Genomic DNA, 19,518 nt, shown 5'->3' on the forward strand with positions numbered 1-19,518 from the left:
AAATATATAAATTTCTAAAGGATTGGGGGAATGGTCTCATGAAATCGATGCCTCAGCAATCAAATACCTCTATGATAAGAATGGGGTTCAAGGGCATCATATTTCGACGGGTCAATGCTCCCAATTTCTAACAACGCTCACAAGCCTTGCAAAACTCATGAGTATCCTTGAACATAGTGGGCCAGTAAAAGCCACACTGCAGAATCTTGGTCGTGGTCTTTTTAGTAGAAAAGTGCCCACCACAGGCCTGTGAGTGACAGAAGGAGATGACACTCTGATGTTCATCGTCTGGCACACATCTCCTTAAGATTTGTTTTGAGCAATATTTAAACAAATACGGATCATCCCAAAAGAAGTTGCGCACCTTGGTGAAAAATTTCTTCTTATCTTGCGTAGTCCAATGTATCGGTGTGAAACTTATGGCAAGATAATTAGCAATATCAACGAACCAAGGTGAATGGAAGACTCTAAATAATTGTTCATCGGGGAACATGTCATTGATATGTGTTGTCTCAAGGGAATCAAATATATTAAGGTGAGAGAGATGGTTAACCACTATGTTCTCTACTCCCTTTTTATCCTTTATTTTTAAATCAAATTCTTAGAGTAGGAGGATCCATCTTATCAAGCAGGGCTTAACATCGTTCTTAAAAAGAAGATACTTGAGCGTCGCATGATCTGTGTAAACGATGATCTTGGATCAGATCAAGTAGGACCTAAATTTTTCCAAAGCGAACACTACGGCCAAGAGTTCCTTTTCCATAGTCAAGTAGTTCACTTGGGCAAGATTTAGAGTTCTACTTGCGTAATGGATAACGTAAGGTTTCTTTTCTTTTCTCTAGCCTAAAACCACCCCAAGAGCATAATCAGATGCGTCGCACATAAGTTCAAAAGGAAGACTCCATTCGGGTGGCTACATGATAGGTGAAGTGGTCAACATGCCCTTAAACTTCATGAAAGCTTCCTGACATTACTCAGTCTACTCGTATGGTGCATCCTTTTGAAGTAGATTACATAAAGGACGAGAGACAAGACTAAAGTCCTTTATAAATCTTGTATAAAACCCGCCATATTCTAAAAAGGATCACACGTCTTGTATGTTCTTAGGTGGAAGTAGGTTAGAGATAAGATCAATTTTTGCCTTATCTATCTCGATTCCTTTGGATAAGATGATATGTCCAAGGACAATTCCCTTACGAAATGACACTTCTCCCAATTAAGTAACCAATTCTTTTCTTCACATCTTTTCAGCACACATTTAAGACTCTCTAAGCACTCGTTTAAAGATGAACTGAAGATAGAGAAATCGTCCATGAAGACCTCTAGATATTGCCCCACCATATCAGAAAAAATACTCATCATGCATCGCTGAAAAGTGGCGGGGGCATTAGATAGTCCGAATGGCATCCTTCGGGAAGCAAATGTGTCGTAAGGACATGTGAATGTAGTCTTTTCCTGATCTTCAGGGGCTATCTCTATCTGATTTTATCTCGAATACCCATCAAGGAAACAGTAATAGGAATGACTAGCTAGCCTTTTCAAAATTCGATCAATGAAGGGCAAAGGAAAGTGGTCCTTCCTCGTGACGGTATTCAACTTCCTGTAGTCAATGCACATTCTCCAACCAGTAGTAGCTCTAGTTGACATAAGATCATTATTGACATTGGCTACTATGGTGATTCTGGACTTCTTAGGAACTACCTGAGTTGGACTCACCCATTGACTATCGAATATAGGGTATATGATACCTACATCCAATAGTTTAAGAACCTCGGCCTTAACCACTTCTTTCATGTTTGGATTTAGTCTACATTGTGATTGCCAAGAAGTCTTTGCATTATCCTCAAGATAAATGCAGTGAGTACAAATCGAAGGGTTAATTCCCTTGAGGTCCACAATCGTCCATCTAAGGGCTCCCTTATACTCAATGAGAGTAGATATGAGCATACTCTCCTGTTCTTGCTCAAGGTGGGATGAAATCACCACCGGGTATGTCTCATCTTGACCTAAATAAACATATTTCAAATCAAAGGGCAAAGTTTTAGGTCAAGCTTCGGTGCCTTGAGGTTAGACGGCAGAGGCACTTCTTACGTTTGGAGAAATTCTTCAAATTGTGGCCTCCACCGGTTAACTTCAAGTACCAGCACAGTATCAAGCATGGCAACCATCTCTCTAATTATGTCATCATCAAAATCATGGGAGTGGGCCAAGCATGTCTCTAAAGGGTCAGAGGCGTTCTATCTTCCACGAAAGAGTCAATCATGTTAATATCATGTAAATCGTCATTATCCTCTAACCGTCTGCCTGTGCTGAAAAAGATGTTTAACTCCAATGTCATATTCTCAAAGGATATGCTCATGACACCATTCCTGCAATTGATGATTGCATTTGAAGTGGCAAGGAATGGACGACCAAGAATGATGGGAATCTGAGTGCTCATGTTACTGATGGGTTCAGTATCCAGGACGATAAAATCTATAGGGTAGTAGAATCTGTCAAACTGGACCAACACATCCTCAATTATCTCTCTCGGTACACGAACAGAATGATCAGCATGTTGTAATGTGGTTAGGGTGGGTTTTAATTCACACAAACCTAACTGTTTGTACACTGAGTAGGGAATCAGATTTATGCTCACTCCCAAGTCAAGAAGTGCGTGCTCAATGCGGTAATTCCCAATTACACAAGGGATGGTTGGGCTACCAGGATCTTTGAATTTTTGTGGCTCATCTTTCTTTAGGATGACACTCACTTTCTCATTTAAGAAGATTTTCTTTTAAATATTTTGCCGTCTTTTGGTTGTACACAAGTCTTTCAGGAATTTGGCATATGAAGGTATTTGTTTTACTGCATCAAGTAGAGGAATATTGACCTTCACTTATTTCAATACCTCTAGAATATCGTGAGAGTTAGAGAGAGGTTTTGGTGCAACCAACCGTTGGGGAAATGGAGTAACTGGCTTGCCTTGAAGTTCCGGTTCTAATTCTTGTGGAGCAGTGCTAAGTCTATCATCGTTGTCCTCTTTTAGGTCCTTAGACTTTTCAACCCTTACTAGAATAGATTTGTCAATTATTTTCTCACTCCTAAGAGTGGTGATAGACTTACCTTACTCTATCTGATTTGAAGAGCTTGGATCACTTATCTCATATTGTGGTTTGAGATTGGGGAAAGGTTGGGCTAGAAGAATCCTTTTTTCTCCAATTGAATTTTTTATCTCACACCCTTGTATGGCCTTTGAAATGTCTTGAAAGGTTTGCAATATACCTTGAGTGATAAGCTCTTAGTTTTGAACATGTTTTAAAACCAATTCCTCTTGAGGTTTCACTTGATTTGGAATTTGACTAAAGAAACCTTGAGGAATAGCAGTTTGTCCATTCCTCTAATTGAGATTTGGATGATTTATCCAAATAGGATTTTATGTATTGGAGGTAGGTCCATTGAAAGGTCTCTGGTAATTGTTCACGACATTAGATTCCTCATTCAGCACCCCTCGAAAGGCAAGTATTGTTGGACAATTTTTAGTTGTGTGAATGTTGCAATCACACATACCGCAAATAGTTTCATTAACCTTATCCTTCTTCAATTCCATGACCTCAAATTTCCATATGAGATTAGTCACTTTAGAATTGATATCATCGTCCTCTTTTAAGAGATACATTCCACCCCTCTCCTTAGATTGAGTCGGCTTAGACATGGTGCTTGATTTTGGGTATGTGTCTCATGATTGTGCGTTTTTAGCAAGTCTATCCAAGTAGTCCCACACATCATTAACATTTTTATTCATAAATTTTCCATTGCATATTGTCTTAACCAATTGACGCATGAAAGATGTCAGACCATTATAGAAAAAATGTGTAATGTGACACGTTTCAAAACCCTGTTGTGGGCATGAACTGACAAGATCCTTGAACCGCTCCCAACATTGGAAGAATGTTTCATCCTCCTTTTGGGCGAAGTTCATGATTGACTTTCTAAGGGTATTCGTTTTATGATGTGAAAAAAATTTCTTTATGAACTCCCTTATCATGTCATTCCATGTGCTAATAGATTGAGGGCGTAGTGAATGTAACCACGTCTTAGCTTTCTCTTTCAAAGAAAAGGGAAAGAGTTTCAGCTTGACCGTGTCCTTAGGAAAATATAATGTGGCTGTAATCTCGTCAAACTCTTTCAAGTGTAGATATGAACTTTCAGATTTAAGCCCATGAAATTTAGGAAGGAGTTGGATCACCCCTGACTTGATATCCATGTGTCCCGTATTCTTTTGAAAAACCATGCATAAGGGTGTGCTCACCCCCGCCGGTTGTAAATAATCTCATAAAGTATGAGGCAGGGGTGCTTGATGCACCTCATTCTTATCCTGGACTTTTCCAACCCTAGGTTGAGGTAGTCCTTTTGGTTGATTGGCTAGTTGATTTGCAGCCATAACCTCAATTAACTCTGGGGGATCTCAAGTGGTGTTTAGTCCTGCGATGGATAGTCAACCCCTCAAAAGACATCGAGTGTTGTCACGGACCCACTTGGGCATGAAACACTTGCAGCGCTCAATTTCATATTCTAAACTAAACCTAAGAGAAAGAAAGGAATAAAAATCTAAAAATAGAAAGAAAAGAGAGGGTTGAAAATAAGTTACCAAATTTGAAGTTCCTAAGTTAAAAACCTATAAAACAAAACAAAACAAGTCAGTTTGTAAAAATAGAAAATCTAAAATTAGAAAGTTCCTAAAACATAGAAAGTAAACTAGTTTTTAAAAAGGGAAAATTCCTAAAAAAAAGAAAATAGAAAGTTTTAAAAAACAAATTAGGAAAGTTCTAAACCTAAAATAGAAAGTAAGTTAGTTTCTAAAAATAAAAGAGATCTTAAAAATAGAAAGTTTCTAAAAATAGAAAATAAAACTCTAATAGAAAAATTGAAAAATCAGAAAGAGATTACTAATTTAGAAAGCCTATATCAGGGTCTTACAAAACAGGAAAGATAGATTAGTTTCTAGAAATCAAATAGAAAAACCTAAACCTAGAATTAAAAACTAGAAAAACCCTAATCTTAACCTAATTCTAAAACTAGTTAATCTCAGGAAAATGTAACTGTCAATCCCCAACAATGATGCCAAAAACTTGTTCACTGCCCCAAGTATAGGGTTGCGATGTAGTAATAATTTCGGTAAGACCGAGGTCGAATCCACAGGGACTGAACCTTGTACGTAATCTGAAAGTAAACAAAACTAGAACTAGAAGAAGATCTAATCTAAATCAGGAAAATTAAGAGAATAATTGTGAATTATCAAACTAAAACTTGTAAAATTCAATGGTAGGAAACCAGGGTTTCCAAGGATTCACTTGTAGAGATCAGGGAGATCTATGCTAGATTCATGAACACAACTGGATTTAGGGTCCTATCTTCATCTAGTTGGATGATAATTCATTAAAACTCAAATATGGACTTCCTTTGATCTGGTTTTCAATGGAAGAAAGGTATGAGAACTAGAATGGATTCCATCACAAAACCATGCCTGTGAGACAAAACAAACAACAAAATTTAACTAATCCACATCCAATCTGAGAGAGTTATAAACGTTAGGAAGGATTCCATCATCCAACCATGTCTATGAGACGATGGTGAACAACAGGATTCCTACACTCATAACCTCGATAATGGACAGAAAATACTCAAAGCTATCGCATATCCATTGTAATTTAAGTCACAACAAACCATTAAAAACTATGAATATTCGTTTTAATCAAACCAAAATCAAAGAGAGTTCAACGTAAACATGAATCAAACAATAGAGAATATCCCATCACGCTACAAGCTTCACCTCTTAGCCCTAGCTAAGAGGTTTAGCTCATCATAGACATGATGAAACTAAAAATAACATCACAGAAAAGAACGAAAGAAGGAAGAAAACAACAGCTCAAACTCTTTGGCTGTCCACCCTCTCTCTCTCCCTTTCTTCACACGTCCAAGCTCCAAAGCATGATCTCCTCTCCACATTTTTCCTCTCCTTTTATAGGCAACAAGGAGAGTCGGTGGAGGCGTGCATGCCAGAGGTGGTGGTTGGGAGAGAAGTCGGTTTACGCAGCTCCTTTCGTGTGCGAAAGAAAAATGTAACAAGTTGCATGTGGATTGAATTTTCAGGATGGTTACTGTCGAAAAGTTAAATTTTTTCTTCATGGATAGGGTCGTGGCCCCCTGGTGCATCGTCTGAACGGTTTGGATTAGCCAACTGAACAGAGATGGTGGGCCACAACCTTTCGAAAATCCCAGACATGTCCAGACATTTTCCTTGCGCACATACTACGCTGACGTGTTCGATGGGCCCTATAGTGATGTTTTCGGAGAAATCCACCCCGTTTATTGGATTCCTGGCGAAATTTTGATCGAAAAGAGGTGGTTTTGGTTGATTTTGGTGTGGCCCACTGTATCAAATCTTCCCGTCGTTCATCCTACGTTTTCTGGTGATTTACGTGTGTACATGTGCATGGGACCAAGAGAAGTCCATGGGTACGGTCGATCCCACGTCTTGGATTAAATGGATGGTCTAAATCATCCATCAGAGTGTTAGGGATGGCCCACGAAAATTCGAAGGTAGTCGGGTCTTTGGCGTGTTGACCGGACTGACTAGTCTGGTGCTGTGCGGGAGTGCACCGACTGTGCATACGCACGTCCCCAGGTGGGCCCATAGTGATGTTCATGAGCAATCTGCTCTGTCCATCCTCCATCTCATCCAATTTAAGGGGTTGATACCAAATTGGATGCATATCCAATGATCAGGTGGGCCCCAGATCAGTGATTTATGGGCTGATCTATTCATTGGGCCACTTCCACAAAGATCCAAGGGCTGAATTTCGACACGTACATTTAATTTAGGGTCCTCAGGCCAGATATAATTTTTTTAGCCAAACGGATGGTGGGAACCCTGTGATCTTGCATTCAGGATGATTTTCCAGCCTTTTTATTGTTGATCACTTGATTTTCTAGGATCTTTAGTATGTAAATTCTTCGATCTCGGTCCCCTAAGATCCGTCCCTTGCCTTGGTGATTCTTGAGCGTCAAATCCATACTTTTAACACCCTTTTTCAGTCCAAGCCATTAAATTCACCTTGCAATACAAACACGATTAAAATAAGACGTTAAACAGTATCATGTTCATAAAATTAAGTAATAATTGGGATCTAATATGCAATATTTGAACCTCAACACGCTTGATGGCACGTAATGATTTGGTTGAGACTGAATCACAACAAGTCGCCCAATTCAATGGTGGATTGCAGATGGCAATCCAGGATTGAATCCATATGTAACTTATTTAAACGATGAATGATGTAATCAAGTTGGCTACTCGAGCGAAAGCACAGCTTGAACGCCCCAGCTCACTGACCTGTCCTACCACCAGGATAGCTGTGACAGGTCAGCACCCGCGAACTGAGATTAGGTAAATGGGTAAGCCATGTCCCAAAGGGGCATAACAACTATTGCTTGTTGAGTGTCAAATAATGCATATTTCTCTCTATTTATATCTTGGTTTTATGAACATGATAATACTTAGTGGTATATTTAATACATGTTTGTGTTGTGAGGTGAATCTGAGAGCTTGGATTGAAAAGAATGTTAAAAGCATGGATTTGATGCTCAAGAATCACCAAGGCAAGGGATGTATCTTACAAGGCCAAGATTGAAGAATTCACATGCTAAAAATCTAAGGAAACTAAGTGAGGAATGAAGAGAACTGAAGATTTGAAGAAATGAAGAAAATGAATATGCGTGAAATTCGACTAGCCCAAGTTTTGGTTCGACTAGCGCAAGATACTTCGGCTTGAACTCCATCGACATTATCTTTTAAATTTACCTAAATCTTGACTAGTTGAAGATCTCACTCGACTAGTTAAAGATTGCTCTCGACTAGTCCAAAGTTCCGCAGATTTTGCGCGAACTGTGTAAATTTGAGGCGATTTCCGGACTTTTCCAACTCAGTACAAAAGTTGGAGTGCCTTAACTATAAATAGGAGTTCCTAGGATGCTCAAAGGCATCTTCTAAGGTTTAAGGAGTGGAGCAAAAGGGTGGAGAGCCACTGCCAAGAGTTTTCTTCTTCTTCCTTTGTTTGTTTTTATGCTTTCCTTAAGAGATTTTTGTTTAATCATGTCTATGATTAACTAAACCTCTTAGCTAGGGCTAAGAGGTGAAGCTTGTAGCGTGATTGAGATGTTTACTTTACTTCAATTCTTACTTATATTGAACTTCATTGATTTCTAGTTTGATTTTAATGAATATTTTCAGTTTTCTATGGTTTGTTGTGACTCAAATTAAAATAGACGCTGCAATAGCTTTAAATATCTTCTTTTCCTATTTGAGATTGTGGGATTGGTAAATCCTGTCGTTCACCATCGTCTCCTGGGCATGGTAAGGTGATGGAATCCCTTATAATCCTTACAATCCTCATCCATTGAGAATTAGGTCAATGAAAGTTCATATTTGATTTAATTGCTATATTTTTCAATTGGATAGGATAGGACTCCAATTCCAATTGTGTTACTTGAATCAAGTAAGGTAGCATCTTAATAGCTACAAGTGGATCCTTGACACCCTAGTTCCCATCTTTAAATTCACAAGTTTCAATTATATCATTCACAATTACTGTTTCTAATTATTCAGATTTAGATTTACATTTTCTTCTAGTTCTAGTTATAGTTACTTTTAGAAACGTACGAGATTAGTCCTTGTGGATTTGAACTCGGTCTTACCGAGATTATTCCTACATAGTGACCCTATACTTGAGGTTGTAAACAAGTTTTTGACACCATTGCCTGGGACTATGATTGCGTTTTTCTGAATTTAATTAGTTTTAGAATTAGTTTAAGATTATGATTCACTTTCTATTTTATTCTTAGGTTAGGAATTTTTCTGCTTTGTTTTTAGAAACTAACTTTGTTCTTGATTTTGTATGACCCTAACCTAGAATCTTCTATCTAGTAACTTCGTTCTCTCTCTCTCTCTCTCTCTCTCTCTCTCTCTCTCTCTCTCTCTTTCTCTCTATTACTTCTTATTTACCATAGTTTTCAATTCTTAGATTTTAGGTTAAAATTCTATACTTGAAAGCTAAGATTGTTTCATGCCTAAGTGGGTTTGTGACAACACCCTACGTCTTTTGAGTGAAGGAAGATTAGTCGAAGGGTTACCTATCCGTCATAGGACTAGATACCACTTGAGACCCTTAGAGTCAATAGAAGTGTTGGCTGTTAATCAACTTGCAAATCAACCTCAACCTCCAGTTAAGGAGGCCCAGGATGAGAATGAAGTGCATCGTGCACCCTCGACTCGTACTTTACGAGACTATTTACAACCGGCAGGGGTGAGCACACCTTCCTGTATGAATTTTCCAGAAAATACAAGAAATATAAATATAAGCCAGTAGTGATCCAACTCCTTCCAAAGTTCCATGGACTTGAATTTGAAAGTCCATATCTACACTTGAAAGAGTTTGACGAGATAATAGCCACTTCATATTTTCCCAATGTGTCTGAGGACACGATCAGGCTGCAAATCTTTCCTTTCTCTTTAAAAGAAAAAGCTAAGATGTGGTTGCATTCACTACGTACACGATCTATGGGCAGGTGGAATGACATGACAAGGGAGTTCATAAAGAAATTCTTCTCATATCATAAGACGAACACCATCAGAAATTCAATCATGAAATTCGCCTAAAAGGAAGTTGAAACATTCTTCCAATGTTGGGAGCGGTTCAAGGATCTTGTTAGTTCATGCCTACAACACAGTTTTGAAACGTGGCACATAACAAATTTCTTCCAGGAAGGACTAACATCTTCCATCCGCTAATTTGTGAGACAATATATAATGGGGAATTCATGAACAAAGATGTCGATGATGTGTGGGATTACTTTGACAAACTCGCAGAAACCGCACAATCATGGGACATCTCCACAAGACCTAACACTACTTCTAAGCCTATTCAATCAAAGGAGAAGAGCGGAATATATATTTTGAAAGTGGAAGATGACATAAATGCTAAAGTGGAAAAACTCACAAAGAAAATAGAGGTCATGGAACTTAAGAAGGATAAGGCTAAGGAAGTTGTTTGCAGTATTTGTGCTTGTAACATACATACAACTGAAAATTGTCCAACCATACCTACTTTTTAAGAGGTATTGAATGAGCAATCGAATGCTGTAAACAATTATCAAAGACCTTTCAGTGGACCCACCTCAATACATACAATCCCAGCTGGAGGAACCATCCCAATTTCAGTTGGAGGAATGGACTAACAGCTAACCCTCAAGGGGCTCTATTTCAACTTTTAAATCAAAAGAAGCCTTAGGAGGATCTGGTTTTGAAACACATTCAAAATTAGGAGCTTTTTAATTAAAACAGATCACAGGTTTTCCAAGACCTTAACAAATCCATTCAAAGGATTGAGGCACACTTAGCGAGTTGGGAGAAATGGATGCTTCCAGCCTAACCTCTCCCCAATCCAAAACCACAATGTGAAATTAGTGACCCAAGCTCTTCAAATCAGATGGAGCAAGCTAAGTCTATCACTACTAGAAGCGGAAAGACAATTAACAAATCTATTCCAGTAAGAGCTAAAAATTCTAAGGATCTGGAAGAAGATACGAATGATAGACCTAGTATTGCCTCACATGGGTTAGAACCGAAACCTCTGAGCAAGTCGATTGCTCCATTCTCCCAATGGTTGATTGCACCACAATCTCTAGCCAACTCAACGGATATTGTAGAGGTGTTGAATTTTTTGAAGGTCAACATCTCTCTTCCGGATGCCTTGAAACAAATTCCTTCATATGCCAAATTTCTAAAAGACTTATGCACAACCAAGAGGCAGCAAAGTATCAAAAAGAAAATTTTCCTAACAGAAAAGGTGAGTGTCATCCTCAAGCAAGATGTGCCACAAAAATATAAAGATCCAGGTAGCCCAACTATCACTTGTATAATAGGGAATCACCAAATTGAGAAGGCACTTCTTGACTTTGGGGCTAGCGTAAATTTGATCCCTTATTCGGTCTACGAACAAATGGGTCTAGGCGAATTAATACCCACCCAGACCACATTATAGCTTGCGGATCGCTCAGTTCATGTACCAAGAGGGATGATTGAGGATTTATTGGTCCAGGTTGACAAATTCTACTATCCAGTAGATTTTATTGTCTTAGATACTTAGCCCATCGCAGATATGAGCACTCAAATCCCTATCATACTTGGCCGCCCGTTCCTTGCTACATCCAATGCTATCATTAATTGTAGGAATGGGGTCATGAATTTGTCTTTTGAAAATATGATAATGGAGCTCAATATCTTTTTCAACATGAGCAGACAGGCAGAGGATGATGACGAGGCCCACGACATTAATGTGATAGACTCTTTTGTGGAAGATAAAACTCTGATGACCTTATCCTCTGATCCTCTAGAGGCGTGCATGGCACACTCTTCTGATTTGGATGATGACACAATTAGGGAGATGGATGCCATGCTTAATGCTACGCCGGTACTTGAAGTTAACTGGTGGAGGCCACAATTTGAAGAATTACCCCAAACTGATGTAGTGCCTTTACCGTCTAACCTCAAAGCGCTGAAGCTTGACCTAAAACCTTTACCCACTGATCTCAAATATATCTATTTAGGTCAAGATGAGACGTACCCGATGGTGATTTCTTCCCACCTTAAGTAAGAACAAGAGAGTATACTTATTTCTACTCTCATTGAGCATAAAGGATCCCTTGGATGGTCGATTGCGGACCTTAAGGGAATTGACCCTTTGATTTGTACTCACCGCATTCATCTTGAAGATAATGCAAAGACCTCTCGGCAACCACAACGTACATTAAATCCAAATATGAAGGAAGTGGTTAAGGCCGAGGTACTTAAATTGTTGGACGTGGACATGATATACCCAATATCCAATAACTAATGGGTGAGTCCAACTCAGGTGGTTTCTAAGAAGTCCAGAATCACCATTATAGCCAATGCCAATAATGAACTCGTGCCAACTAGAGTTACTACTAGTTAGAGAATGTGCATTGACTATAGGAAGTTGAATACCATCATGAGGAAGGACCACTTTCCTTTGCCCTTCATTGATCAAATCTTAGAAAGGTTATCTAGTCACTCTTACTATTGCTTTCTTGATGGATATTCAGGCTACAATTAGATAGAGATAGCCCTTGAAGATCAAGAGAAGACATTGTTCACATGTCCTTATGACACCTTTGCTTACCGAAGGATGCCATTTAGACTGTGTAATGCTCCTGCCACTTTTCAGCGATGTATGTTGAGTATATTTTCTGACATGGTGGGGCAATATTTAGAGGTCTTCATGGAAGACTTCTCTGTCTTTGGTCCATCCTTCAGCAAATGTCTAGAAAATTTAAAAAATGTACTGAAGCGATGTGAGGAAAAGAATTTGGTACTAAATTGGAAGAAGTTTCATTTCATGGTTTTTAAGGGAATAGTTCTTGGTCATATAATTTCATCCAAGGGAATTGAGGTGGACAACGCTAAAATTGATCTTATCTTTAACCTACCTCCACCCAAGAGCATGCAAGACATGCGATCCTTCTTAGGATACATCAAATTTTATAGATGATTCATAAATGACTTTAGTCACCTCTCTCGTCCCTTATGCAATCTACTTCAAAAGGATGTACTATAGGAATGGACTGAACAATGCCAGGAAGCTTTCACTAAGCTCAAGGGCATGTTGACTACCGCACCTATCATGCAGCCACTTGATTGGAGCATACCTTTTGAGATGATGTGTGATGTGTTTGACTATGCTATTGGGGCGGTGTTAGGCTAAAGAAAAGAAAAGAAAAGAAGCCCTATGTTATTCACTATGCAAGTAGAACTTTAAATCCTGCCAAGTGAATTACTCTACTACGAAGAAGGAACTCTTGGTCGTAGTATTCTCTTTGGACAAATTTAGGTCATAATTAATCAGATCTAAGATCATCATCTATACTGATCATGCAGTGCTCAAGTACCTTCTTTCTAAGAATGATGTTAAGCCCCTCTTGATAAGATGGATCAACCTACTCCAGGAATTTGATTTAAAAATACGAGACAAAAAGGGAGTAGAGAACGTAGTGGCTGACCATATTTTCAAACTTGATCTCCCTGATTCCCTTAAGATGACACCTATAAATGACATGTTCTCTGATGAACAACTATTTAAGCTCTCTTATTTACCTTGGTTTGCTGACATTGCAAATTATCTTGCTATAAGTTTTACGCTGACACATTAGATCGTGCAAGATAAGAAAAAATTCTTCACTGAGGTACCCAAATTCTTCTAGGATGACTCGTATTTATTTAAATACTACCCAGACCAAATTCTAAGGGATGTGTGCCAGACAATGAACACCAAAGTGTCATCTCCTTCTATCACTCTCAGGCCTGTGGTGGTCACTTTTCTGCTAAAAAGACCACAGCCAAAATTCTGTAATGCGGCTTTTATTGGCTCACTATGTTCAAGGACACTCATAAGTTCTGCAAAGCTTGTGAGCATTGTTAGAAATTGGGAGCATTGTCCCATCGAAATATGATGCCTTTGAATCCCATACTGATCATTAAAGCATTTGACTGTTGGGGCATCGATTTTATGGGGCCATTCCCCCAATCCTTTAAAAATTTATACATTTTACTAGTAGTAGACTATGTCACTAAATGGGTCGAAGCGATCCCGTGTCGAAACAATAACCATCGAACGATCATTAGATTCTTAAAAGAAAACATCCTTTTCCGATTCGAAACGCCTCGAGCCATCATTAGTGATGGAGGCTCACACTTCTGTAATAGGCCATTTGAAAGCTTAATGAAGAAATATGGCATCTCTTATAAGATGAGCACTCCATACCACCCACAGACAAGTGGGCAAGTTGAGATTTCCAATAGGGAAATTAAACATATTCTGGAGAAAATGGTTAACCCTGATCTCAAGGATTGGTCAATCCACTTGACCGATGCTTTATGGGCCTACCATATTGCCTTTAAGACCCCAATTGGAATGTCTCCCTTTAGACTTGTATATGGGAAAGCTTGTCGATGCATTTTTATCAAATCTCTTAACAAATACAAGAAGACAAGAAGTCAAATATAATAAAAAATATAAATTTCAACAGCATTCCGGTGCATTTTTATCAAAGCTCCAAGGGAGACGAGTTCTGCCGGTTTCCCCTGCTGGGATCCCTTAGAAATATCCAAACTAAGTCGATCATCTTCTAAAAAATTCAACATGATAATTGCTCCAAGGATAACTCGCGCAGCTCATACAGGACTTGCGTGGTCAGTAAGTTGCGTGGACCCACGCAACTTGCTGTGAGTTGTGCAAACTCGCTTCTTCCCTTCTCTTTGCCCCTAATACCTGTCAGAGAGACTGATCTCCTGAACATCCAATCCCTTAAATGAGAGGGTGAGGGGGTATTTATAGGCATTCACAAGTGTGAACCCTCGATACCTGTTTCATGGAACCCATCTCGCATCATTAGTTCCTTCGATGAAACTTGCGTATCCCAGCACAACTCCTGCGAGTTGCGAAGGCTCGCGCAACTTATGTTCCGTGCAACTTAGGTCCTGCGCAACTTATTTTATCTCTTTCTCTCCCTCTATTCTTCCATGCCTTTCTCTTTCCTTGATCATTTTTTATGTCCTAATAGATGCCCCCTAGATCCAAAATTTGATTTCTCTAAATCAATTTGAAGGATCAAACTTTGTCATTGTGAATTTGAGTTGCGCGGCTCCGCGCAACTTGCTCACCCGCGCAACTTTTTCACCCATGCAACTCTCTGGTGGCACCTTGACCTATAAATATCAACTCTCCCTAATCATTTTCGTCTCCCAATTTTCATCTTCCGGCGATTCCCCTTTTCCGCGCTACACTTTCGCATAACTTGCCCGCGTAAGTTGTCCGCGCAACTCATCCGCACTTAGTGCGGTGAATTCTTACCTCGAAACTCTGTCGAACTTCCCAATTATGGCTCATACCAAGAGAACTTTTCATGTAGTAGATCCACCCACAAATCATCCCTCTCATGCTATCCTTCCAAACTCTCCTCCAACTTCTGATCCTTCACCAACTCCTGCAACTCAAGTAGCCCCTTCTTCTTTGGTTCACAAAAGTCCACCACGTAAATGAGTTAAGGTAACTAAGAAACAGCCCACATATATAAAGGAACCGATATTACCCGTCCTCGACTTTTTTGACAGAGTCAAGTTGCTATCTTAGCCAATATGTCAGGCAATTATCTCTGGAGCCATAACATCGCCTCCAAAGCAAGGCTAAGAAGTTGACTGGGAGACTTGGCTAGAATCCACGGCCAACCTGCATACGAACATCACTCGATCGCCAGTAAGAGAAGACACATTGCCAACCACTCTCTCTTAAAAGAAGTGAAAGAAGTCAAAACAACAGATACTTTAAGAAAAGTCCAATAACACAAAAAGAAGAAAGTCCTAAACTCTTGGGACATGATAAAGGCTCAGGATGGCTTCATAAAATTCAATAGCCCTCTCAGGAACGAACTGATAACAATTCCCTTGAACATTTGACGACATCAGTCCATTCTTAAAAGCGAACCAATGGATCAACCTTGCAAAGTCGAATGATGTATACTCCGAATTGGTTAATTCGAGAGCCCCAAATGTTAGAAAGCACTCTTTCAGAGAGAGGATTGAAACAACAAATTGGCAAAGTACATCGTACGTGATTCCTAGTTCCATGTTATAACCCTCATGCACACTTTTCTACGGTCTTTTACAAAACAGTACGCCAGTGTTTTAAAGAGAGAAGATCACTATGGGAATCTGGAGAATTTCATACGCGAGGCTTCCTGTCATCTCGTAAATATTACACTGATTGGGCTAAGGCTATCCTTACCAAATATTCCGTGACACTGATGTACATCAGTCTCTTTGGTGCTATTGAAGCAACTTCTGAGTATTTTTACAAGGATCACATGATTTATAAGGGTTTCCTGAGCTATTGGTGTCCCACCACAAACTCCTTTCATCTTCCTTTGGGTGAAGTCAGAATTACCTTATAGGATCTTCACAAGATGGCGGGTTTACCTGTGACAGGTCATTTTTATGATGAATACGTGCCTACCAATGAAGAATTTTCTCATTTCACTTTTTCTAAAAGACAAGCGCTAGTATTAGATGCTACTGTTGAGCTTTTCAAGGAGATGTCCAAATTTTCCAACACCGGCAAAATCTCTCCTCTCCTCTGGCTGGCTCATTTTTCCCAAGAGCTACAGTATATTCCTTCCTTTTCATTATGATCTTCTTATATTCTTCAATCATCATCATCATTTTTTTTGCTCATGACTTCCTTTCCCTGGCAGGTTTAAGAACAATAATTCGGACGAGTTAGAAAATGCACGTCGCAAAATACGAAACCCATCAGTTTTCATCCAAGGGTGAATTAGCGGCTTTTTTAGCGTACTGGCTAAGCACAGTGATACTTCCAAGTTCAAAATGGGCAGACGCCATTAGACTGACCGTATTTGTTGTTGCAGGTGGACTAGCGGAAGGATGAAGATATTCATTAGTGCCCTCTATGCTTTGCTCATTGTACTGAGCCTTCGGGGACACTACTACACATTGCCAGAATCCATCTGTCGGGGCCAGTTCAGCGTTCACCCTGTGGCACTACTTTTCTGGGTGGCTAGGTATATATTTTCCATGGACATATGATGACCAAGAAAAAGCTTACGTTCATCCATCCCGACTTCCTTTTTGTCATTATCAGAGGAGAGTTATGCCAAAACGGATGTATGAATGGGTCATCGATGCCATTGAATCAATGAATGCCATCGATTTTTACCAATTCTCATTCGCCCAATATATCATGGATCACGAAGCTGTTGATGATGACGATCTCCCTCCGCCCGAGCAAGCATTCTTCATTTCAATATGGTCTAACAGCCTACCTTTACGAGAAGGCAGTGAGTTTTGGAGAGAACCGTATTACCCCAACCAATTCGCGTGACAATTTGGGTATGATCAGACCATTCCTGACCATTCAGAAGAAGTAACTCGCAACATGCGTTGTTATGGTACAGGGCCATTCAACTGGGGTTTAGTTTGGAGACAACTTCTTACAGCTCTTATCAACTTAAAGTTCATCATACCAGGCTTTAGTTGTTTCGTGCGCACAACTTATCCATGGATGTGGTGGTGGGCACATCAATCCTTCCTCATCCGTCGATGCTTTCCAATAAATTCGCCAATATGGATCCCTGCTCCTCGACTCAAGAAATGCAACAGAAGAGATGGGATAGGCTATACTGTTGAACATGATCAGGCCCCTGCTCCTGGTGATATTTGCGTGAAGATTTTCGTAGGAGAACACATTCTTGAGGTTAAATCAGCTAATACCCTTGAAGGTTGGATTGCTCACGGGTTTCCACTGACGCATTTCAAATCTCAAAAAAAGCCTACGGCTAAGGAAAATGCCCCTATAGACGTTGACGAAGAAAGTGCTCCTGTGGATGTCAATAGAGCAACTCCTACTCCAGCTCCTATGATTCCCGTTTACACCTTTGAAACTGCTGGGCCTTCAAAGCCTCAAGAAGTACTTCCGTCTGTTCCATCACAACCTTCTCATAGAGAATCCTCATCGCCTATGACTCGGTCACAAATGCGAGCAAGATCTTCTATCTCTCTTATGGCTACTGCTACAGAAAACCCAGCTTCTGCCGAAAAGAGGGAGTCCATACGAAAGGGTAAACAAGCAGTTATCGAAGAATCTCCCCTGAGATTGTCATCATCTTGATCATCCTCTAAGGAAGAAGATGAAGAGTTCATCTCTTATAGCTCCACTTCTACCAGTTGGACAGCCTCTTCCAGCGGTTCAGGAGAAGAAAGTGAATCAAATACCGACGTAGAAGAAGTTGAAGTCATAGAAGAAATGGAAGAAGGAGAAGTACACATTAGTGAGGACGACAGAGTCAGCATGACTACTGGAGAAGTAGATATCAACAAGGACGACAGAGTCAGCATGACTACTAGAGAAGTAAATATCGACAAAAACAACAGAGTCGGCATGATTATTGGAGTTGACAAGGAACTTTCCCAAGTAGACATTCCTCCAGTCATTATGGGAGATGCTGATGAAGGAGAAGAACCTGTAGACTACAGAGATTACGAGGATATAGCCGACTTAACTATATCTTTTAGCGGTGATTATTCTCCCCTTCCACGTGTAGCGCCTTCCAATCCTCTGACTGATATTGTGGCATCCCCAAAGATTCTTCCGGCTCCCGTGGATATGGTTCACGTTACTCTTCCCACTTTTGGCTCTACTAAGCGTTCTGCTAAAAAGAAGAGAGAACTTCCTAAACTTCCCATCAGGAATGGTAAAGCAGTTCGTGGCATAACTTTCCAAATAGAGCCTACTACTGATACAACTCTAGCTACTGTGGCGTCCAATACTAAACTTAGAGCTCCATCTTTTGCAATCATGGCTTCGAACTTACCCGAACCTCCCTTGGAGGAAAGGCCATCCATAGAAGCGGCAACTCTAACTCCTTCTACTTCAACAATCGCTGGTATACTTCACTTTATTCCCCTGTTTTATATTAACTTCCTCGCAATACACATATATGTCCTTTAACTTATGCATTTTACTTGTATTTCATAGTTCATACTGTCTCGAGTGGCTCTACAAGCTCGAATTTTGTTGCCACTGTATCAAATACCATATCCTTGGAAAAGATTTCTCCCCTAGCACTAACTTTATTGAGAAGCTCCATATCAACAGCCATTTACATTTTTAAGGATCCATCTCAATGGTCTAACTTGAAATAGTTCTATCTTCCCTAGAAAATGCCGCATGAATTGCTAGGTTCAATATTTCTCCTTTCCCGACTCTTTATCTCATTTCTGCACGACTTTCCGCAATTCGGTGGATGTCCGCAATATGACTATCGCACCTGAAATTCATGCTCGGCAATAGGAATTATTACAACTTAGAGAAAAGGTTTCAAAAGTAGCAACATTAGTTTCTATTTATGATAAGGAGTTTCATTCTCTGGAGGAGCAAGTAAAGGTTATCAAGTATTCCTCGGTGATGATAACAGTGAAAATTGTAAACCTTAAGCAACAAATTCTAGATCTAGAGACTTAGTAATGTGAAATAAATTCAAAGGCAAGTCAGCTTGAGGCTAATATTGAAATTAATAGACGGATAGCCGATCTGGAGTGGCTGGAAGTTTCAAGAGGGGAAGAGGCGATAAATTCTTTGGAGTAGGAGATAACCGACGCTCCAGACCAGGCTAAGCTTATCATTGAGGCTGAAGTCGAAAGAGGAACTACCGAAGTTCAACTGAGGGATGATCTGCGTCGTTACATGCTTATTCTGGGGATTTCAGATGATATATGAACCTTTTTTTAAATATTTATCATAGTTCATTTTCGCACTTGCTATCACTTTTCTTTTGACGTTATAGACAAACTTTGATAAGTCATGCATGCTTATTATAAACAAATATCATTTG

At 39.7% G+C, this 19,518-nt stretch overlaps 1 non-coding gene across 1 annotated transcript; it reads left to right on the forward strand.

Moving 5' to 3' along the window:
* Nucleotides 1–3,872: 3,872 nt before the first annotated feature.
* LOC131224546 (small nucleolar RNA R71) lies at nucleotides 3,873–3,979 on the forward strand. The gene has a single exon (XR_009161021.1). It is a non-coding gene; the product is annotated as a small nucleolar RNA R71 (small nucleolar RNA).
* Nucleotides 3,980–19,518: the final 15,539 nt, after the last annotated feature.

This window comes from Magnolia sinica, chromosome 13, assembly GCF_029962835.1.
Source record: "Magnolia sinica isolate HGM2019 chromosome 13, MsV1, whole genome shotgun sequence".
NCBI lineage: Eukaryota > Viridiplantae > Streptophyta > Magnoliopsida > Magnoliales > Magnoliaceae > Magnolia > Magnolia sinica.